Source organism: Erinaceus europaeus, chromosome 13, assembly GCF_950295315.1.
Source record: "Erinaceus europaeus chromosome 13, mEriEur2.1, whole genome shotgun sequence".
In the NCBI taxonomy this organism is placed as follows: domain Eukaryota; kingdom Metazoa; phylum Chordata; class Mammalia; order Eulipotyphla; family Erinaceidae; genus Erinaceus; species Erinaceus europaeus.
This window is the reverse complement of record NC_080174.1, coordinates 64,715,207-64,738,950: the sequence shown is the minus strand read 5'-3', so window position 1 is coordinate 64,738,950 and position 23,744 is coordinate 64,715,207. Positions and strand designations below refer to the sequence as shown.

Here is a 23,744-nt window from a genome sequence, read left to right as displayed (position 1 = left end):
TGGAAAAGACAAATAACTTCTTAACACTATTGGAAAAGAACTTTTATTTTAAAGATCCCTTTGAAATATTTTGAACTATGAGAGCCATTCCCTACTGAAACATAGGGGAAGGGAGAATTTGAGAGGGCAGGTAATGTGATTTACCAATGGTCACACAGAAAGTGGCAGAATTTAACTTCTGGTTGAATACACTTAGCACCAAACTGTGTATGTCTCCATGTATGTAGTAGTTTCTGCCTAGTCCAAGTTACTTTGAGTAATTATCACACTACAAAACACATAGAAGTTGAGTATATCTTTAACTTACATGGACTTGAGTCTTAACACTCTGTCCCCCCCCCCCAGAAGAGAGCAAGGGTTTTTTTTAATATTTATTTTTTATTCCCTTTTGTTGCCTTTGTTGTTTTATTGTTGTAGCTATTATTGTTGTTGTTATTGGTGTCGTTGGATAGGACAGAGAAATGGAAAGAGGAGGGGAAGACAGAGGGGGAGAGAGAAAGATAGACACCTACAGACCTGCTTCACCGCTTGTGAAGCGACTCCCCTACAGATGGGGAGCCAGGGGCTCGAACCCAGATACTTAGGCTGGTCCTTGCGCTTTGCACCACCTGCACTTAACCCGCTGCACTACCACCCGAGCAGGGATTTTTTTAAAGCCTGTCAATTGTATGTGGCATTTCTTTCCCCACGGAACATCCTGAGGTAGGGGTGTGTAGCCTTTTTCCTTCTCCAGGCTCAGTCAGCACCCTCTCTCCATGTCAAATTAAGTGGGACTCTGGAGATGAAGACACTCTTTTTTTTTTTAGTTTTTGCTTTTGGAAAAACATAGATTATGCATGAGCTAAGTGTTTCATTTTATGCCAAGTCAAAGACCAGCCATGGAGTAGGGGAAACACCAGCTTTCTTTCTTTCTTTAATTTTATATATATTACAGAATTACATGTCAACAGAATCCACACCATTCCCACCACCAGAGTTCTGAATCTTCAGTCCCCTCACTGCAATCCACCACAGTTCCCCTAAAGTTGGAGACATGGGCCAACCATCATCTCTACAACTATCTGTCCACATTTATACATACTTGCTCCCTTTTTTTTTTTTCTGATTCAATCTTCTCTTCCCATCTAAGCCACTCATAACATCATAACTACCTCCATATGTCCCTCTCCTTTTCCTTCTCTCTCTAGGTGCTGATGGAGCTAGAGTTCAGAGGCCTCTTATCTTCCTCCTATCACTTCTCCCCAGCTGGGAGTATGAATCAAGGTTGGTTTGGGGGAGCAGAAAGTAGTTCTGGCTTCTGTAATTGCTTCTCCACTGAGGATTGGCATTGACAGGTCAATCCATACCCCCAGCCTGGGAAACACCAGTTTTCTTGAACTCATTGAGAAAAAGTATCCAACACTGCAGATACAGAATATTTGAAGGGTGGCATGAGGACTTTCCAGGGTAATACTGACCTTTTACCATCTCTGAGCAGCCAATCTTCTCACAAAGGAGCATTTAGTTCAGCAAGCAACACGTGAGCAGCCAAGATACTTCCTAGAGTGCAGAGGTTTAGGAGATAAACAGGGAGCAGGCAGAGGGCCTGCACAGTAGACACTACACAGCTCTCACACACATTTCAGGGTTCTCAACTCTTTCAGGACGGATGCAGACCACAGAGCATTCTATTCCATAACATGTCAGTTTGCAACAGGCCTTCATCATGAAAGCAATATGTGCATTTGCTTCATTTCTTTTAAGTGTGGAATAATAGAAAACAGAAAAATCTAACTCTCTTTCCAGCTTACATGATATTTCTACACCCCCATAAGTGACATAACTGTTTCTCCTTTTAGTTCTTTGGATGGTTTCCTCCATAACACTAACACACTGAAATGTCTTATTTTTCCAGTTCCAGCTATATTAACTCCACCCACACCTCACTCCACTTTGCTCCCTTCACTCCAGACACAGCTAAAGATGATCAATTTACTTTCTGTTCGGTAGCTTGGTCTTTGTCTTAATACAGAATCTGTATTGATTTTAAAAAATAATAAAACTAGTAAACAGCATGAAAAGACAATTGAGAGTTCAGAACTAAAAACTGTGACTGACCCAGAAGAAAGGAAATGTGATTCAGTTATCACAAAATCTGTGCCACTATAAGAGAAAAGTAAGTGAACTCTGGTCCTCTCCATCAGTCACAGAGAACCAAGGCATGCTTTCCTTTCCTTCACATTTGGAGGGTGATTTTATATTTTCCTCAGCATTTCTAAAAAGAAGAAAAGAAAGACAGAATTAGTCCTTAAGAGGTCTCATTAACTAGGACAAGGGAGATAACATAATAGCTATGCAAGTCTTTCATGACTGAGGCTCAGAGGTCCGAGGTTCAATCGCTGACATCCCAAATAGCCAGAACTCAGTAGTGCTCTGAGAGCAAAATAAAAGTCTCCACCATACTAAAAGTTTATTTAATGAAACCCACTTTCTTCTTAAGATATTCTTGACTTCTTATTCTGTTATCACATTCTTCTTAGTATTTCTGACTTCTTATTCTGTATTCTCTCTGTAATTATGTTGGGATTTCTTTTTCATTGCCTTACTAGTTTACTACTATTGCTTCTTCTTATTATTATTATTAATTTTATTGGGGGAATGGCTTACAGTACAGTCTTTAGCACATAGGCACAAGCCCTCACCTCCCATTGACTGATGTTCAGAAGACACAAGATCCCAATGTCCCTTCCTCTACTTTCCCAGAGTCCTTTGCTTTGGTGCAATACAACACACCCAGTCCAAGTTCACTTTACATTTTCTTTTACTGTTCTTTAAGTTCCATCTATAAGTGAGATCATTCAGTACTGGTCTTTCTCTTTCTGGCTTGTCTTTCTAAACATGATGCCTTCAAGTTCTGACCACCATATTTCAAAGAAGATAACCCCATTATTTTTAACAACTGCGTAGTACTATATTCTGTATATGTACCATGACTTCCTTAGCCGTTTGTCATCCTTGAACATCTGAGTTGCTTCCAGTTTGGGTTATTACAAACTGCTGCTATGAACATTGTTGTATATAGGTCTTTTCAGGTAAGTGCTTTTTGTTTTCTTTGGATGAATCCCTAGGAGATAGATTTCTGGGTCATAAGGCAGGTCTAGAGTTCTGATGAATCCCTAGATTATTTTCCATGGGGATTGGGCTAATTTACATTCCCACCAGCAATGTAAGAGAGCCCCTTTCCTCTCATAGCTTCTCCAACAGTGGGAGTTTCTGTCTTTTCTTTCTTTCTTTCTTTTTTAAAGATTTTATTAATTTATTAATGAGAAAGGAGGACAGAGAAAGAGAACCAGACATCACTCTGGTATATGTGCTGTCGGGGATTGAACTCAGGACCTCATATTCAAGAGTCCAGCGCTTTATCCATTGTGCCACCTCCCAGATGTATGACATTTTCACAGGTGTCAAGTAGCATCTCATTGTTGTTTTTATTTGTATTTCCCTGATCATCAGTGATTTTGAGCATTTTTTTTCATGTCTTCTAAGAAGAACCCTTTGGGTTCTTCTTAGAGAAGATTCTGCCCATACCTTCTCCCCACTTTTCAGTGGGGTTGTTTGTCATTTATTGTTGAGTTTGGTGAGTTCATATTTTGGTTATCAGTCCTCTGTCTGATGTATGACACATAAAGTTTTTTCACTCCATGGAGGGCCTTTGTTATGGCAGTGATTCCCTTTGCTTTGCAGAAGCGTTTCAGTTTGATGTAGTCCCACTGGTCTATTGTTGCTTTTGTTTTCCTTGCAATTACCCAGGATAGCCAAAGCAATCCTGAGGGAAAAGAGCAAGAATGGAGGCATTATGCGTCTGGACCTCAAAACATATTACAGATCCACTATAATCAAAAAGGGCCACTGCTAGAACCAAAATGGACACATAGGCCAGTGAAACAGAGTTGAGAGCCCAGAAATCAGCACCTATACCTACAGTCAACTAATTTTTGACAGTTGAGCCCAGACCATCACCTGGTGTTGGGAGAATGAGGTTGATGCATGCAGGAGAATGAAACTGGAGCACCAAATTTCCTCATATACAAAAGTTAGTTCCAAATGGAGCAAAGATTTAGACTAGAAACAATCACTAAGAGGAAACACAGGCAGAACCCTTTTCCGTAAGTACTTGCCACATCTTCACCACTACCATTTCTTAGGTCTAATACTTGACCGTTTATTGTCTGGCTGAAAACTGTGCTCCTGTAGTTGTTCTTTTTGGAAAAGCAATGTAAGAAACAAATTTTTGGGATCCCTGCATATGTGGAAATATGCTTATTTTGCTCTCATATTTAATTATCCATAGGGCTGGTAGAACAGACACTACTACATGTGAAGACATTGATCTACACTCTTTCCAATACTGCTCATAATAGAATCTTCTTTTGTATAGGTAATCTCCTTTTCCTTATCTCCCTAGGTGGTAGTTCCTGACAGGTCTAAGTCAATCATAATTATTCTATTTCCATGCTAGTGGGTGAATTAGGAGTAAAAATGTGATAAAAATTTATCCTATAAAACCTGAAGTAAAGTATGTCAGAACTTTTGAGTAGATAGCTTCATCTTCCTCTGCAAATTATTGTTTCTGAATGTGCTGCCTAAAACTGGTGTTGACATTTCACCAAAGAGGAACTAAAATGAGTAAAAAGCCCACAGATTGAGGATAATGCAACAGAATGACAAATATACCAGGAGTCTTGACTATTGTCACTATTGAGTAGGTGAATTTACCACTCCTTATCCCTAAATTTTATTTAAAGTAAAAGAATGTGTTTTCTTCTTGTTTAAGCCACTTGAGGTTGACTTTCAGTTCCATGCAGTTAAAAGTGCCTTACTTAATATAGCTGGGTACTGAAGTCTTAGTTTACCTTTCCTTAAACTTTGAAAGCATTATTTCATTGTCTACTAGCATCTATTGCTAATAATTACTGAACCAATACATGAATCTATTTCCTATTTCTTAATGAATAATGTGATCTTTCCTCTTGCTAAAAGCTTTTACAGTTTCATAAGAATGTTTCTTATATTTATATCTTTCCTAATTCATATTGTTTAGCAGTCAGTAGACCTCTTTTAATACAAGAATTTGATTATTTACCTCAGAGAAAGTTTATTACACTATTTGATTATTACCTTTGTATCTATTATACAGATATTGACCTTTTCAACTCATATCTATTACTTTTATTTACCTCTTATGGGTGTCATTCTTTTAAAAAAAAACTGGTTGATTTATTATTGATTTATGAGTGAAACATAGAGTATCCTTCTGGCATATAAGTTTCCTGGGGCTGAATTCAGGACCTTACACTTCCAAGTGCTGAACTTAATTCACTATGTCATCTCCCCAGCCACTGTTTTGTTCTAGTTTTGAAAGATTTTCTTTTATCTTCTTCTCTACTCATTTGGATCTATCATATAAATTCAGTTATTCAGACATTTCTGTTACTCAGATAGTTTGTAAATTTCAACAACTATATTTTTATTCCTGGGAATTCTTTGTCTATATCTTTTCCCATAGCAGCATCCATGTTTCTCTTTTGCTGATGTGAAAATCTTTGAACTGCTTTTAATGTCTCTATATTCTCTCAAGTAACTCTTATTTGTTTATCTTGACTGTTTATTTGTAACAAGAACATTGCTCAGCTCTGATTTATAGTGGTGCTGGGGGTTGAGCCTAAGATTCCCTGATGCCTCAAGCATAAAGTCTGTTGCATAAACTGTGGTGCTCTTTCTCCAGCCCTTACCTTTGGTCTTTGTCTTTCATAATGCTGATTTCCTTCAGATGTCTGGTGGGACTTAGCTGACCATGTATATTTATTTATGAAGCATTTTGTAGAATAGTATGGACAAATCATGTTCATTTCCATTGCGGTTAAGAAGATTGATTTACTCTGAATGTCAGGAAAGGCAAAAGTCTTTTTATGGAGAGATCCTTCTTCATTAGCATACCCGGGAAGGGAGCAGACGAGTGGAAAAGTACGACACATGAAAGTATGTCCTCACTAGTCTCTGATGACTTTCCTTTTTTACCTTCTGGCTTGACCCCAGGGTTTCCATTTTATTCTCTAGGTCTACTTCAAATATTACTGCCTTACTCCCTTGCTCCAACTTTATATGTTGGGTTACACTTTAGCAAATCATTTATAAGTTCAGAAAATAATTCTTATAATCCAGACCACTCTATACACACACTAATCCAATTTTTCTGAGGTCATCTTTTCCAGTTAATCACTCAAGATTGCTGAATCAAAATTCACTCTTATACTCTACATGTTCCAGTTGTTATGAATCACAAGTTTTGCTTGTATCTATCAGGCATTTTTTAAAATGTATATATTCATGCTTGAGGCTCCAAAGTGCCAGGTTCAATCCCCTGCACCACTATAAGCCAGAGCTGAGCAGTGCTCTGGTTAAAAAAAAAAAAATGTATATATATAATAGCTTGCTAGAAGTCCTAATTTCATCTTTTTTTTTCCACTAGGGTTATTGCTGGGGCTCAGTGCTAGCACTGTGAATCGACTGCTCCAAGCAGCCTTTTTTATTATTATTTCTATTAGACAAGATAAAGAGAAATTGAAAGAGGACGGGGAGATAGAGAGATGGAGAGAAAGACACTTGCAGACTGGCTACCCTGCTTGTGAAGTGCCCCTGGTACAGATGGGGAGTGGAAGCTCAAACTCAGGTCCTTGCATATGGCAATATGTGTGCTGACTGCATGCGTCATCACCCGACCCCCACCCTAATTACTTCTTTTTCTTTACATTGCTGCTACAATAATCCAAATGCTCCCTATGCAGTAAATAACAATAAGAATGACACAGGGAAACTTCAACAATAAGAAAAGGAAGAAATATCTTAATATTTTTAATTGTTCCAGGTTCACCAAATAATTCCAAGGTATCAAAGTCAACATGCCAAACCTATAGCAATCTGCTCCTTCTACAGAACACTTTATGTGCTTCTCAGTAATCGCCATCAAAGCAGTTCCTAGCAACAGATGAGTGCAAAGACAGCCCAAGAATTTTGAAGAAATAGTTCAAAGAAGTTTACAAGATGAATTTTACATCTCCTTTTTAATGTTCAAATGTCAAATTAATTTTATGTCACCTCATAATGTCCCTTGACCCACACGGAGTAATAGTTTAAGGAAGAAAAATTCAAAAACAATATTTTCCCCGAAGTTTCAAGTATCATCCAGGGAGATGTGCCCAATTTATCCTATGATTTCATGTGCCCCTGGCACAATGCCTTGTGTTTGAGAATCACAGCTTTCAGTTGAGGAAACAGGAAGTTCCACAGATAAAGAGGTTTTGTTTGTTTCTAGCAGAGAAGGATCTTCATTCTGGCACTGCCAGGAAGCCCCTTTCCACCCAAAGGACAGCATTTCCTGGAGAGCAGATACATATTCCTTCACAGCTGGTGGAGATTCTGCGAGGTGGAAAGAAAAGCCAAGCTATGAAATTAACAACAGAGCTCCACTTGAACAAGGATGCTCACATCAGAAGGAAAGAAAGAGACCAGGGCAGAGTGAAGGTTCACAAAGCCAGTCCCAGCACAGAGCAAAGAAGTGAGCAGTGTGCAGATCACAAGCATTCGGGCAGAAAAAGAAAAGCAGAGAAAGACAAGAGATGAGTAGATTGGAATTTGTAGCAAAAATGAGCCAAGTCTGAAAGGATGGAAGGACCACAGAGCACAGGTAAAACTGGGTCAGCCAAAGATACCTATAGGCCCAGAGCTTCACACAGCATCTAGAAATACCGCAGAGATACAACTTCCTCTACTCTATGTGCAGCCATGGCCTCTCATTTCCATTAGCTGACTGTGTTTCTATCAGCTAGTTGTGTCATGACCTATACCTAATAGAGGTTTCTGGACACTAATGAAACTGAAGTTGTCATGTGGTTTCCAAAATTAATTCTAAATTCTATGAATCAATGATAAGCAGAGGTTTGAAAATCACTTAACCCAATCACTGACAAGCACTATCCTTAAATTTACTAAGTCAAAAAGTGGTTCCTTATTTATTTGCTTCATACCTCTTAAGTGGTTCAACACTGTAAGTGCATCCCAGCCTGGTAGTCTTACGGAGGTCTGGTTCTGCCCCTTTCACAGTTCCCTTCTCTCTGCACATAGAGATGTGACGACAGACAAAACCTGCATCTGCCAGGCCTCTGTGAGCCCCCAACAGTCACTGGCAGTTGCTGCAAAGCAGAGTAGATCATGATCGTATAACCTTTTCTACAGGTTATATATTTAAGGAAATCCCTTAGAGGCGATTATGCTGAGTGAAATAAGCAAAGAAATGAAAGACAGTTTTACACATATAAAGAATCTATATAACTAAAGTAAAAATTTTTCAAAGAAAGTAATAACCAAGCTGACTTAGATTTTGTTAGCACCATTGGAGATGGGTGGACATGCAGGAATTTGATGGCAGGTGCAGTGACTTACATATACACATATGGGTGTAACACCATACTCATTAAATCATATATATATATGTCACAGTAAAACCACTAAAACATTGTTTTAAAAATGTAAGAGAAAACAAAATCCCTGATGTTCATGGAAAAAGCTCAACAATGCCAATTCGAAAAGATATAAAACTAGGGAGTCGGGCTGTAGCGCAGCGGGTTAAGCGCAGGTGGCACAAAGCACAAGGACCGGCATAAGGATCCCGGTTCGAACCCCGGCTCCCCACCTGCAGGGGAGTCGCTTCACAGGCGGTGAAGAAGGTCTGCAGGTGTCTATCTTTCTCTCCTCCTCTTTGTCTTCCCTTCCTCTCTCCATTTCTCTCTGTCTTATCCAACAATGATGACAACAACAATAATAACTACAACAATAAAACAACAAGGGCAACAAAAGGGAATAAATAAATTTAAAAAATAAATACTTAAAAAAAATTTTTTAAAGATATAAAACTAAACACCTCCCATTTGTAATGGGGTCAATGTGTAGTTCTCAAATCCAGGGTATAAGGAATAAAGTTTTATAATTCTGTGATAATATACTTGATGCTAAAGTCTTTATCTGATAACTCCATGCAATTCAACATTTCTCCCCCAGTCCCCAAACCCAGATCCATCTAAATCCCAGGGCCTGATTCATTAAGTGTGAAGATAGAAGAAGCAGGATAGGTCAAATAGGTCCTTAGCTAATGCACTGGTTTGCCATGTGGACAACCCAGGTCCAAGCCTGGCTCACCACACTGAAGGAAACTACAGTTCTTTGGTCTCTGTGTCTATCTATCTCTCTTTCTCCCAAAGAAAAAAGCACTATGGATAACCCCCACCAGCCACTCTCCAAGTGAGCCACCACCACATATACCACCACCCCAAGGCTCCCAGACTTGTAAGGAGTTTACATAGCTCCTGCCCCTCAGGAAGCAGACTGGACCCAGGACATACTGTGCATTTTCAGGGGACTATAAAACTCTGCCTCATCTCCTGTCCTCCATTCTCATTGTGTCCCTTCCCCTCACTCAAGAGATGGGGGAGCTGTTTGAAAGGTACTAGGGAAGCCTTCACTTACTCATCAGGCTACCTTCTAAATCTGTTTCCTGTGCATTGACTCTTCTGGCAAACACCGCCCCCACCTCTTCACCCTACCCTCCAGGATCAGGCTTCAGAAAATCAAAAGCTAAGCACTGATTTTTTTTTTCTTTACTGGAGGATTAGGCACTGATTTTTGAATTTTGTTGCGTCCCTTGTTCCCTAAGGCAATGAATGAACTTGGAAGGCCCCAGTTGGCTAGGCAGGTGGATGTGCCCTAACTAAAAGGAACTAGAGAAACAAAAACCTCTGCAAACAACTGGAAATAGTGCCCTGCCACATTCCCCATTATCCTTCAGCTGCCTACATGGCTGTGGCTCCATGTGCTTCCCTTTTATGCTTTGCCACTTTTGAACTTCTCCCATCCAATGACCTTAGTTAAAAAAAAAAAAAAATCAAATAATTAGATACTGTAATTGCAGGTTGCACAGAGTCTGGAGAAAAGGGCAAAAGGGGCTTTTGGCTAGTTATACGGGGGTAAAACAGCATGACCACTTCAAGGAATAGAAGGTAATAGAATGTGGTTAAGAAGTAGGGGACAAATAACCCATTTATGCTCCCTAAGGAAAAAAAAAAAAAAAGACTGTACATGTGAGCAAACGTATAAGGAAAGATCTTGGGGAGGGGCGTGAAACTGGGAAGGAGAGTAGAATTAAGAATATTTTCCCATTTTTTTCCCTCTATATGCTCTATACAGTTTAAATTCTTCTCTGTTTAATGTGGTATCTGGGAGAACAAACTCAGGATCTGACACATAGCAATGCACATACTCTACCAGGTTATCTCCTGGATCCCTATATTGTTAAATTTCTTTCCAATAAGAAAGTATGTGTTCACTCTCAGGCAGAAGTTGAAAAACAAGATCAGAAATGAAAACACAAGTAGAACCTGAAATGTAATTGGCATATTGCACCAAAGTAAAAGACTCTGGGGTGGGTGGGTGGGGAGAATACAGGTCCATGAAGGATGATAGATGACATAGTGGGGGTTGTATTGTTAAATGGGAAACTAGGGAATATTATGCATGTACAAACTATTGTATTTACTGTTGAATGTAAAACATTAATTCCCCAATAAAGAAATAAATTTAAAAAAACAAAAAAAACCAAACAAAAATGTACCATTCTGTACTGCTATGCTGCCATATAATAAATCCTGATTGTTTTAAACAAAAAAAAATATTAAATAAATAAAATTGATGCAGAAAAAGAAAAAAAAAAAGAAAGTATGTGTTCAAATAAAAACAGGAGGCAGGGTATATGTGGAAGATGAGCAGCAGATGAAGACAGACAAGCAAGAAGGATGAAAAGAAATGCCTTTATTACATGTGATCCTTATCTCAAAACCAGTGAAGTATGGTCATAAACTAAGTGTCCTAATTAGTATTCTTTAATTATTAAATCTTGTAGAGGACAAGAAAATATTAAAATAAAAATCAATAGTAATCTCATTCTCTAGAGATAGCCAGTGCTGGCATTTTGACATGAATTCTATCAGTTTTTTTTTTTAATTTCTTTATTAGGGATTAATGTTTTACAGTTGACAGTAAATACAATAGTTTGTACATACATAACATTTCTGTTTTCTACAAATTATATCAGTTCTAATACATGTATAATGAAAATTTTACCTATGTGGGTTCATTCAATTTAAATGACTTTTTTTCTTTTATGCAATTTTTTTAATTGGGGGATTAATGTTTTACAGTCAACAGTAAATACAATAAAAATGTATAACATTTTCCAGTTTTCCACATAACAATAAAACCCCTACTAGGACCCTTCTAGGTCCTCTGCCATCAAGTTCCAGGACCTGAACCCTCACCCCCACCAACCCCAGAGTCTTTTACTTTGGTGCAATACATCTTTTATGTGATTTTTAATTTCACTGTATTTCTTTATACAAAATCAATGTTTTCATTATCACAAATTTCACATAGAAAGTGAAATATTTCTTTTTCTTTTTTTTTTTTTTAACATCCTGTTGCTTCACTGGGGACTTTCAGGGTGGGTGTCATGTGGCCTGACACATCGGCCTGAAAGTAAAACTTTTCATAGACTCATCATCAATAGTTAATAACTGGGCATATGTCACCCTAATTTTTAAGAACTATACATTTCTTTAAGTAGAGTTGCATTACATAAATATTTATGAACTCATACTACTCACTTAGCAATAAGTAACTGCTGGTCACTAATTTTTTTGAGCTTGGTGTCTGCACTATGAATCCACTTCTCCTGGAGGCCATTATTTCAATTTTGTTGTCCTTTTTTGTTATTGTTGTTATTGCTGTTGTTGTTGCCAGATAAGACAGAGAGAAACTGAGAGAAGAGGGGATCATAGAGATAGACACCTGCAGACCTGCCTCACCTCTTGTGAAGTGACCCCCCCCGAAGGTGAAAAGCCAGGGGCTAGAACCCGGATCCTTACTGCAAGTCCTTGCACTTCAAGTCATATGTACTTAACCCGCTGCATTACCTCCCAGCCCGTCATTCACTTTTTTAAACTGATAAATATCAACTTCATTCTTTCTACCAGATGTAGTGAATTGTTATTATCTGACATCAACATTTTTTAATCAGTGCACTATTAAATATTAAGTCTTAGAATATTTTCAGTCTTAACTGATTTTTACAAAGATGCTTCAGTAGTTTGGTGTGTGCCCACATTTATGCCTGTACACGCATGTTATACATACCTATATACAAGTAATTGCTAAGATAAAATTCCTAGAAATGAACAGGTCAATCAGATGAAACATTTAAAACTATAAAGGGTGTTGCCAAACTCCTCTGAAAACAATGCAGCAATAGTCCCAACAACAGAGTCCAAGAATGCTCTTTAGTCAAAACTTAGCAACATGGATATTACCGATCTTTTAACATTTGGTGTTATGACATAACATTTGGTAACACATAATGTATTATTATTTTACAAATATTTTCCTCAGGTTGGCATTTGCTTTTTATTTTATTGCAATTTAAATTCTACTTCCCAAAGTTTGAATTTTTTATTTATTTATTTTTTATTTCTTTATTGGGGAATTAATGTTTTACATTCAACAGTAAATACAATAGTTTGTACATGCATAACATTCCCCAGTTCCCCATATAACAATACAACCCCCACTTCAAAGTTTGAATTTTAAGCAATCTGATTTACAGTTCCATGATTATAAATGTGTTGAACCATATCTAATTGTGGAATTTTCATTTTATTCTTAAATATTGAACCTAGTTATAATTTATTTTTATTTCAGAACTGAAATAAGGACCTGAGCTTTGTCAAGTAAAAGTTTAATGAATCGAGGATAGGGAGTGGCAGGTACACCCTGCAAAGCGCACAATTTCCAGCGACCTGGGCTCAAGACACTGGCCCATAACTGCTAGGGGCAAGCTGTGAAACAGTACTTCAGGTCTTATTCTCTCTCTCTCTCTCTCTGCCTCTCCTTCTCCCTCTCCCTCTCCCTCTCCTTCTCTCTCTCTCTTTCTCTCTCTCCCTTCCTTCTCAATGTCTCTCAGTTTCTATCCAAAGTTTTAATGAAGTTTAAGACACATACAGAAAGGCACAACAAAGCAGAAAGGCATAAGGTGATGATTTTTCATAAAATAATAGCACATGCGGGGGTCCGGCGGAAGCGCAGCAGGTAAAGCACACATGGCATAAAGCGCAAGGACCAGCATGAGGATACTGGTTCGAGCCCCCCCCCAGCTCCCCACCTGCAGGACACACACATTACCATTTGCAAAGGCCCAGGTTCAAGCTCCTGGCATCACATGGGAGTACCACACACAGTAGGTACTGTGGTGTATCTGCCTCCCTCTATCTCTCCTCTGTCTCTCACTCTACTAGTCTCTCTATCTTAAATTAGAAAATCAGTTCACCAAGAGTGGTTGAACCATGAACTCCAACATGCTGAAAAAAGGAAAAGAAGGCTATGACTTTTCAGGTACCTTGTAAGATGTACTGCTGGCGGGAAAAAAAAAAGATTTACTGCTGGGGGGGCGGGGGTAGATAGCATAATGGTTACGTAAAGAGACTCTCAAGACTGAGGTTCTGAAGTCCGAAGTTCAATCCCCCAAACCCCCAAAACCACCATAAGCCAGAGCTGATCAGTGCTCGTGTTAAAAAAAAAAAAAATTACTTCTAGGCTCTCTCATCATCTCCAAGCTGTTTTTCCTCCCTCCCTCCCTTCCTCCCACATGTCTGCCCCTTGACCTCATCCATCTGGGACAATCTGTATACACACTTTGAAGTCCATGAACTAAATTTCTCTCCTAATTTTTCTGTAAGCAGAGTTTGCAAGGTTTCCTTTTGCACGTCTCTTATTGTTTTGCAATGCTTTCCAGGAAAAGAAGGGCACAGGTAATTTATCACATTCAAAAGCAATCTTTCCCAAGGAGTTAAATGTAAAGATTTCATTAGCTAGAATAACCAGCATTCTCAGCACCCCTTTTTTTCCCAGACAGAGATTGAGATGCAGAGAGGGAGAGAGGGAGAGAGTGAAGGAGAGATAGTATAGCACTGCTCCACCATTTGTGAAACTTCTCCTGTGCATGATGCTTTCATGTGGTGGTCATGGGCTTGAACCTAGGTCCTTGCACATGATAATGAGTGTGTCCTACCTCAGAAGCCACCTCCCAGCCCCCACTCCCATTTTCACTTTTGCTTTTCACTCACTCCCATCTTTCATCTTCTCTACCAAACCAAGCACAAACTCCCAATAGTTTAACCTTGAGAGACAAAACTTAGTAGAAAGCACTCAGGTTTTGGAATCAAACAAATTTAGATCAACAGCCAGGGCTATCTCCCAGCACTCCTTCTTTTTGGCCACCAGGGTTACCACTGGTGCTAGATGCTGGTATTATGAATCCACTGTATCTGGCTGCCATTTTTTCCTTTTTTATTTTTATTTTGTATTTCTTTTTTACTAGATGGGGCAGAGAAATTAAAAGGGGAGAGGAGACACAGAGAGGGAGAGAGAAAGATGCACACACCTGCAGACCTGCTTCACCACTCATGAAGTGTCCCCCTAAAGGTGGGGAGTAGGGGCTGGGACCCGGATCCATGTGTATGGTAGCATGTGCACTCCATCAGGTGTGCTGCTGCAGAGCCTCCCTCCCAGCACCCCTTAGCCCCTCTAATCCTCAGTTTCCCCATCTGCAAAATAGAAGTGCTAATTTCTCACCAGAGGGGCTCTCAGGTACAGTTAATGTAAGTAGAGTACTTGGCACATTAACAGAGGTCCAGCGTAGATGACTATTACTAACAGATGCTGCCTTCTGTACAAAGGCATGATACCTGGAAACCCACGATTATAGTGCAGGAGGTTCAGAATAAGCTAATGTCAATTAAACTTCTTTGTGGATCAAGGGCAAAAAAATGCATCTAATAAATAAAATACAAATGGAAATACATCTACTCAGGGCCCCAGGACTTCATGCAAATGTAGTTGCTTGTGAACCTAGTCCAAAATGTCTACATTGTAGAAATCAGCACTAATTAAAATTCATAAACATCAATTATGTTATTATTCAAAAACTCACTTTTGAAGCTATTTTTTGTATGCATATTACAACACAAAACAGAATCAAGTAAATACATGCCAATTCTCCAAAGGCATGAAAAAAAATTAATCCTGTAGCTCAAGGAGACACAACAGGGAAAAGAAAGGCCTGTTTGCAGAGCATAAAGTACAATGCCAACTCAGTCTGGTGCAGATTGTTTGTGGCTGGGACTGAAGGGCATATATCCACTAACAAATTCAGGGGAGCAACTGCTGTAAGAATCGTACAATTACGCAAACTACTCATGCCTGAAGTCCCGAGGTCCCTGGTTCAATTCCCAGCACCACCATAAGCTAGAACTGAGCAGTGTGCTCTCTCTCTCTCTCTCTCTCTCTCTGTCTCTCTCTCTCTCTCTCTCACACACACACACACACACACACACATACAAATCAGTCAAATATATCTTAAGTAAATAAAATCTTACAACTGATGGAACTATGTTTCTCTCCACCCACCTACCCTGCCCTGTGCTTTCCAGGGAGGGGTCAGTGTCCAGGTCAGAGGGCCACACTGTGCACTCAGGGTTCATGAAATAGGAAAAGAGATCCTTAGCAGAAGCAAGCAAGTGATGATTCCTCCAGGAAGTGAGAAGACCCCTCAACTGTGGGAACCAGAAACACACTTCTAGAAGGAAAGAAATTGGGATGAGAAAGGGAGGGTGGCACACCCAGTTAAAAGCACATGTTACAGTGTCCAAGGACTAGAGTTCAAGCCCCCGGTCCCTACCTACAGGGGAAAAGCTTTGTGAGTGGTAAAGTAGGTCTGCAGGTGTCTCTCGGTCTCTCTCCCTCTCTATCTCCCCCTACCCTCCAATTTCTGGCTGTCTCTATCCAATAAATAAAGATAACAAATTTTTAAAAATTATTTTGAACTTGGTAATCATTTCTCAATATGTATATCCAGTAATCACTTTGTATGCTTCAAATACATACAGTATTTGTCATTTAATTTTTAATAAAGTTAGAAAATTTTTAATAGAACATGTTTTAATACTTGGGGGGAAATTAGAAAATAAATAAAAGAAATAACCTTCTCTCTAATCACCTTGACTTTCCCATTAAGAACTGAGTTTCCCCGCCCCGGATGGGCCTGGACCTATAATCACACATGTCCAGTTTCCCTCCAGGAAGACACAAGCATTAGAAAAGTCACTTAATATTTTATTTGGATTGAGAGAAGCATGCAGGAAAGTGGGCCCCACCCTAAGGTCCCAGGACTGGGGGAAATATAGGCTCTATAGTGGAAATGTGAGGTTCCTGCTGTTTTAGGGTTCAAGAAGATAATGGATAGTTATTGTTAGCAATGCAACGAGTGCCACCCCAGCATGCTTCACTCCAGACTGTGTCCAGAGACTTCAGGTGTGGAATGACAACCCCTCAGCTTCATCACTCGGGTGAGACCTTTCCTTTCATAGTATTCTCTAATTCCATTCCAGGTGTTCCACTCCCCAATAAAGTCCCCAAACCTAGATATAGTCCAGGTCCCCTGAGATAGAGCATATGTTCATACATGCCCATAAACTTGGGAAAATATATATACCTGAAAGCTGAAGTACACAAGAGCCTGCAGGGAATACCCCCCAACACTTCATCTGCACTATTCCAGTCTTTAGGTCCATGGTTGTTCAACAATTTGTTTGGCTTTGTATGTTAACTCTCTTCTCAGCCACCAGGTTCCAGATGCCAGCATGATGCTGACCAGACTTCCCTGGACAGACGGCCCCACCAATGTGTACTGGATGGAGCTCCACTTCCCCAGAGACCCACCCTACTAGGGAAAGAGAGAAGCAGACTGGGAGTATGGATCGACCAGTCAACACCCATGTTCAGCGGAGAAGCAATTACAGAAGCCAGACCTTCCACCTTCTGCAACCCACAACGACCCTGGGTCCATGCTCCCAGAGGGATAGAGAATGGGAAAGCTGTCAGGGGAGGGGATGGGATATGGAGATCGGGTGGTGGGAATTGTGTGGAGTTGTACCCCTCCTATCCTACGGTTTTGTTAATGTCTCCTTTCTTAAATAAAAACAATAATAATAAAAAGAAAAGTCACTTATCTCCATTACTGCCAAGCTTTTCCTAGTAGGTAGGCAATAGGTAATTATCTAAACTATTTTAAAGACTGAAAAAGAAAAACAATAGGAGAGGAGAAAGCCTAAGGTTGGTAAAGAATAGCTCAAGATTGACAAGAGCTGATAATCACTAGAACTAGTTATTGGGCAAAATAGGGGCTCATCATACTCTTATCTATATTTTTGTTGATATCTAAAATATTCCATAATTTAAAAAAAAAAAACCAACTGGTGAGCTGACACAAATACAACCTGAAGACAAAATGAGCTGTCCTCACTCTCCATTATGTCTGAACAATGAACATCTGAGAAGAGCTTAGACTCCCAGATCAACAGCCCAGAGAATTCATGAGCACCCAGAGCAGAGACTGCATCTTCTAAGCACAACACTAAGTGTTCTTAACTACATTTTTCATACTTTCCCTAGAACTTCTTAAAGCAATAAAAGCAGTACCTAGCTTTTTTTCTTGGCCTAAAAACCCTTCCATCTCTCCATAAATTACACCTAAATCCTGATCCCAGTACAGAGCCTCTACTTCCTGTTCCAAACTACTATGTTGAGCAATCCAGTTATTGAAATAGCTCCTGGGTGGCAGACAAATGTCTGTGTTCCTGTGGTTTGTCTAGCTGATTCTCTCTTGTGGGTGTCAGAAGTGAAGCTTCTGTTACCACTTTCAAGGATTTAAGAAACAATACTTTTTATTTCCTTATTCTCTCTCTTTCTTTCCAGCTCAATTTGTTCCTAAAAAGAAAAGCTTGGGATTTTTTTTTTTCAATCATCTCAAGTGGAGGTTTTCAACTACCATGGTGGACTGAATGAAGCCTGGCTAAAGGGGATTGTCCTGTACATTGTGGAACATTCCACAAAGTCCTGATCTCTTAGTGCCCACTTAGCACTAGTAGCACAGACCTCTTCTTGTGGCTTAAACCATTCTTTGTGACACTATTCAGTTGTGACAACCAAAAAATGTTCTAGGAGAGGGAAGAGTAGAAACTATAATTGCTTAAGACTTGCAAAAGACTTCCATGCCTGAAGCTCTGAGGTCTCAGGTTCAACCCACTACACTACCATAAGCCAGAGTTGAACAGTGCTCTGGTCTTTCTCCTTCTCTTTCTCCCTTCCTTCCTTCCTTCCTTCCTTTCTTTCTTTCTTTCTTTCTTTCTGTATCTCTCTTCATTAACATGAATAAATAAAGTAGTTTTTTTTAATGTTCTAGGTATTGCCAAATATTTCTTATAGTGAACAAGATAGTCCCTGGCTAAGAACTACTGATCTAAGACACTGAAAGATCTAGATCAATATTGTCCTGGCCCAAAATTGAGATTAGAGCATCAACATTTCAATTTATAAATCTATAAATATACCTGATGCATCCTAAGCCAGAAATATACTAAGCAACAATAGAAAAATGAATGTGCAACATTCAAAACTATTTATTGTCTCTGTGGTTTCTTATGTAAACCCTATTTGTATTTTTTTTTGTTTGATTATTGGATAGACACCCTAAATTGAGAAGGAAGGAGGGAGATAGAAAGGGAAAGAGACACAGAGACACCTGCAGCTCTGCTTCACCACTCACAAAGCCTTCTCCATGCAGGTGGGGACTGGGGGTTTGAACCCCGGTCATTGAGCTTTGTAATATGTGCACTCAACCAGGTGCACCACAACCTGGACCCTGTAAATCCTATTCCTTTCCCCCAAATAATGCTCTTTTCTTGTCAAGGTGGTAATCATTTCACCCCAAGCCCTCTTTGGGAAGAGTCATAATCTATACTGGAAGGACAAAATTCTAAGGACTCTCCATGAAGTATGCTGGCTCTCCACGGTGTATACAGCATCATGAGTATAGAAAACCCCAGCCCCAAAGGAAAAAAAAAATGCCAAAATATTCTCCTGATGAAACTCCAAAATAGTTACATGTAGACCCCAGCTCTGTGTATACACATGAAGCGGTACCCCGACAAAGTCCCAACTCCTAAAGACTGCCTTCAAGACTTGGAGTCAGAAACAGGCTTCAGCTCACTCCCACTCTCTTTATCTCTGAGGTGGAATAACACCAAATTCCCAACATGACCAAGAAGTGCAATTTGAGGTTAAATGAGACAGTGTAAGAGATTGCAACACCCAAGGGGAAATACTGTTATTTCTTCATTAGGCAGAGGGAATTTCCCACTATACTTAAATGGCATACACACTCTTTTTGAGAAGAGAGAAAAATCTCTTTGCCCACCTGCAGGAGCCTTAAATTAGCCAGTCTATGGCACAGCTTGGGGGGTGCACTTAGAAAACTCCTTCCCCCCCACTGCACCAGACTTGCAGTTTAGCCCAGTATTCTCACAGTGCTTGCTCACCCCAGGGAGAAGCTGACTTGTTCCTGCTCCTGATGCCTAGAAACAGAGGCACTGGATGACAGGAATTCCGTCTTCAGGAGTCCATTCCTTCCTCTGCAAACTCACATCCTAGGTTATCTCATCTGCATCATCTCACTCTTAGACTCTGGCCAACATCTCTGTACTGGTCTCCCTGGTTTAATAGTTCCCCTCCAGTTCAAGTTTCAGAACCATGATGTTTTCTCTCAACAGCACAAGTCTAAAATGTCGAGAAATATTATGTGGTTTTTCCATTCCCTACAACCAGATGCAATCACAGAATCTTTGGCATACACGTCAAATGGTTGACCCAGGAGATGTTTGAACAAGGGTAGGATGTTCAGTGGGGTGAGATGGATGCTCAAACCTGGGGTGAGTTTATTCACTGGATAGATGGTACAAGGTGAGGTTTCAGTGACCTTGAAATTTCCTTTCGTGCCTACCTTGCTATGATTTTGACTAGTTTTGCAGACTCATCCATCATCTTACCCCAAGTCCCCTGCATGTTGATGTTAAATGGTCCCCACAAATCCTCTGTGAGGATTCCCTCTGCCACATGGCTCTGTACAAAATTACCCTCCTTCTAGAAGATGACTTCTTTTCTGAATGTCTTCTACTTTTTTAAAAATACAAAGGGAACAGTGTTGCTGGTAACCAAATAAAGCATTACTAAAGTGTTTTAAGATCAAGACTCTAAACCACTGAACTTCCCCAGTTAATACGCAAATTATAGAGTTGTACATCTTCTGGCTTTTCTCAATACACACACATACACACACACACACACACACACACACACACACAGAGTTTGGGACCTGATAATATCCTTTACCTTAAGAAAAAGAATTTTTAATTCTTTAATAGATTGACTCATCTCTCCAGCTCCTCAGGAGGTTAAAACTAGTTTCTCTGTTTCAACCACTGTTATGCTACCAATGAGGAAATAAATGGAAGACAAGGTGATTAGGTATCTCACCCAAAACTTGCAGATCAGCTGGTGGCAGTTAAGATCAGACCAAGAACTACTAACTCAGAATTTGTGTTTTCCCATAAAGAGCACTTTTCTCTCGACAGCACAGCATATAAAGTTTATGGGCATCAAACAGAAACAAAGACCTCTTGAAAGAATAATCTACAGAGGCCAGAGAGTGCAGTGGTTAAAGACTGGGATTACAAATTCAAGCTTCCTAGGGTACATTCTGGGTACCATTTATTTAAACTGCGTGACCTGGCCATCATCTGAAACAGAGCAGTAATACACCTTTTCATAGAGCAAGCACTGTGAGAATACTGTAAGAATCAAAGAACTCAATGATCACAAAATAATGTCTGCTGCAAATATTAATAAAACCTCTCTCTCCCTTCTCTCTCTCTCTCTCTCTCTGTCACACAGGTTATCATTGGGCTCAATGCCAGCACTACAAATCCAGTGCTCCTGGCAGCCATTTTGCCATTCTTTTCTTTCAATTTTTTTTTATTTTTTAAGTTGACAAGACAGAGAAACTGAGAGGAGAGGGGGAAATAAAAAAAAAAAAATAAGGCACTTGCAGACCTGCTTTATCACTCATGAAGAACCCCCTGCAAGTGGGGAGTGGGGCTCGAACCTAGGTCTTTTCACATGGTGATACGTGTGCTTTACAGCCCAACTCCCATAAAATCACCATCTCAACTCTAACATATCCCCCTAAGCTACAAAAGTTGACAAGAACTAAATTTTGTTATCTTTGAATCTTGTCAGAAAAAAAATCACCATGGGTGGGGGGACAGAGTGGGAGAAGTACTAATATTATTAGTCAGAAAAGCATTTAAGTGACAAGGTGGCTGTAAGCATTACCACAGATAGGAATGACCTCATAATGACCTCATAGATCAAAAGCATTGTAACACCTACTACACCTAAGAATAAAAAACTTTAACAGCCTCTAGTAGTAATTATCTAAGTAAAGTGGGCAGCAAATCTGTGGGAGAACTGTTTTTGCCATAATAATATTTCCAGTAAATTGTTCCTTCTATACTAAAAGTTCTGGTTTTGCAGAACTAGCATACTAACAGAGAGATTATTATAGAAACACTATTAAAATGAATTAGATATTATTAAAGACTCAACACTATAACAGAGCCTGATTACAAGAGATTTCAAGTTGGATTGCTTAAAGGGCAGATAAAAGTGCTAATTAAGCCCACTCTTAAGAGTATGTCCCCAGGCAGGTATGTAAACCGCAGGTAGCAAGAGGTCTGCAGACTGAATAAATGAAGAGCCAGTGATATCAACCCAGTTGGATACATCCTAAGGGGAAGGTGAGGAGAGAACAGAAAGTGACAAGCCCCCCCCCCACCCCCACAGGAGAGGTAACCTGGTAAAGCAGTAAAGTATTTAAACTTAATTTGAACTTCAGTTGTTCTGTTTTTGTTTTCCATAATGGCTACATCAGTTACACTTCTAACTCCTCCTTGGTTTGAGTGAAGAAAACCAAAGAACCCACCTTAGACTAGTGACTCAAAAAAGGACATTAATTCGTTAAAAAGCACAGGCGGGAGAAGCAGAGAACCCCCTTGCCATTATTACCAGAGCCTTCTAAAGTCACCAGAAGACTCTGAACAGCTCTTCCCACAACAACCTGGTCAAAAGCATCTCTGCCTGAAGGTCTGTATGGTTCTTGAAGAGTTGCTAGACTCAAGGTATCAGCCATGAGTTTCGGCATCTGTTTTGCTTTCTCACCTTGGTAATTATCTAATCAGGAATAGCAAAGCACCTCGTAAATATAAAAGTGTCAGGGAAAAAAGCTAAATAAATTTGCCTACCTGGTCTAAATGTCAACGCTAAACGAAGGGGAAGAGCGGAGGCTGGGCTCTCCCAAGCCTGCTGCAATCCCCCGGCCGGGGCTCGCGGAGCTCCCGCGTGCCCGGCAGCAGCCTCCCGCCCTGAAGCAGGGCTCTGGCAGGACTTCTGGAAGGGAAACCTGGACCAGAGCCACCCTGGGGCAAAGGGAATGCTGCTCCTGCGGTGTATCCTCTCAGCTCAACCTCCATCTCCGTTTCCCTCGGGTGTCAACAAAACCCAACCACAAAGTGAAACTTTCCGGGTCCCGCCAATCGCGCTGGGTCTGTGCCCTCAGCCTGGGAGCGTGTCTCGGGGACAGGTGTGGGGCCGGGGCTGAGGAGGGGACCCGCGCCCCCAGCCACAGCGGTTGTGTAATCCGCCCAGGAGGAGAGGTACTGGGGACCAGCTCCGGCGACCAGACGTGGAGGAGCGATGGGGACCGGGCGCCCAAAGGGATGTGGCGGGGGGGATGGGAAGGACTGTCGTCCCGCCCCCCGGGACCGCATCCGGGCGGCGAAGGGAGCCGAGGCGCTGACACAGCCCGGAGGGGGCGCCCGCGCGGCGGACAGATGTCCAAGAGGGGTGCGTGATGGCTCCGCAGGGTGTCCGGCCTTACCTGCGCGCCAGGCCGGTACGGCGGGACGCGGCTCGGGATGCCGGGGCGGTAGGCGGAGGACGACAGCGCTGGCAGCCACCAGGACCCCGCATGTAAGGGACCGCAACAGCGGTGGTGGCAGCAGCGACCAGCTCCGGACTGACAGCCCCGGGCCCCGCCTCCAAGCTTCAGGCTCCGCCTCCTCCGAGGCCGCGAGGCGGGCCCCGCCTCCTCGCCCACAGCCGGGGTCAAGCTCGGTCCACCGGCCCCTGGCGGAGGAAGGGGGCATCTCGCTTACGATTGGTCAAAAAGATACGCGCCCCGCCCACACCCCGCCTCCTCCTTGGCTGGGAAGTGGCGCGTGCGCGATGGCTGCAGAGGCCACCCCTTCGTTAAGCTCTGCCCTGGCGTTCTGGGTCCCAAATCTGTAGTCACCCAGTGTTCTGCCTTATCCTAGATGGCTGGGACCCCTGGATGACCAGAGAAAGCAGGAGTTAGACTCAGACTCCACAGTGAATTGTGTTTATTCACCTGTGAATGAATCTACGGATGAAAAACCAAGTTCCAATGAGTCAGCCACTAATCAGAGGACACCCCAAAACTATGAGCTGCCCAAAAAGCACAAGGCAGCCACTGCCATGCCCCAACTGCAAGGCGTCTAGGCGTCCTGTACCCATGCGCCGTGTCCGCTCCCTAGCCAGCAAAATGAAATGTGTGAGCAGTTGGGTAATGCCAACTGAGA

General features: G+C 41.1%; 1 protein-coding gene across 3 annotated transcripts in view; it reads right to left on the bottom strand.

Moving 5' to 3' along the window:
- Window positions 1–23,217, bottom strand: part of HIVEP3 (HIVEP zinc finger 3) — a 577,811-nt gene extending 554,594 nt beyond the window's left edge. For all 3 annotated transcript variants that reach the window (XM_060206103.1, XM_016189578.2, XM_060206104.1), the window contains exon 1: window positions 23,024–23,217. The gene's annotated coding sequence lies outside the window, so the exon portion shown is untranslated. The remainder of the gene's footprint in view (window positions 1–23,023) is intronic.
- Between the last annotated feature and the right edge of the window lie 527 nt (window positions 23,218–23,744).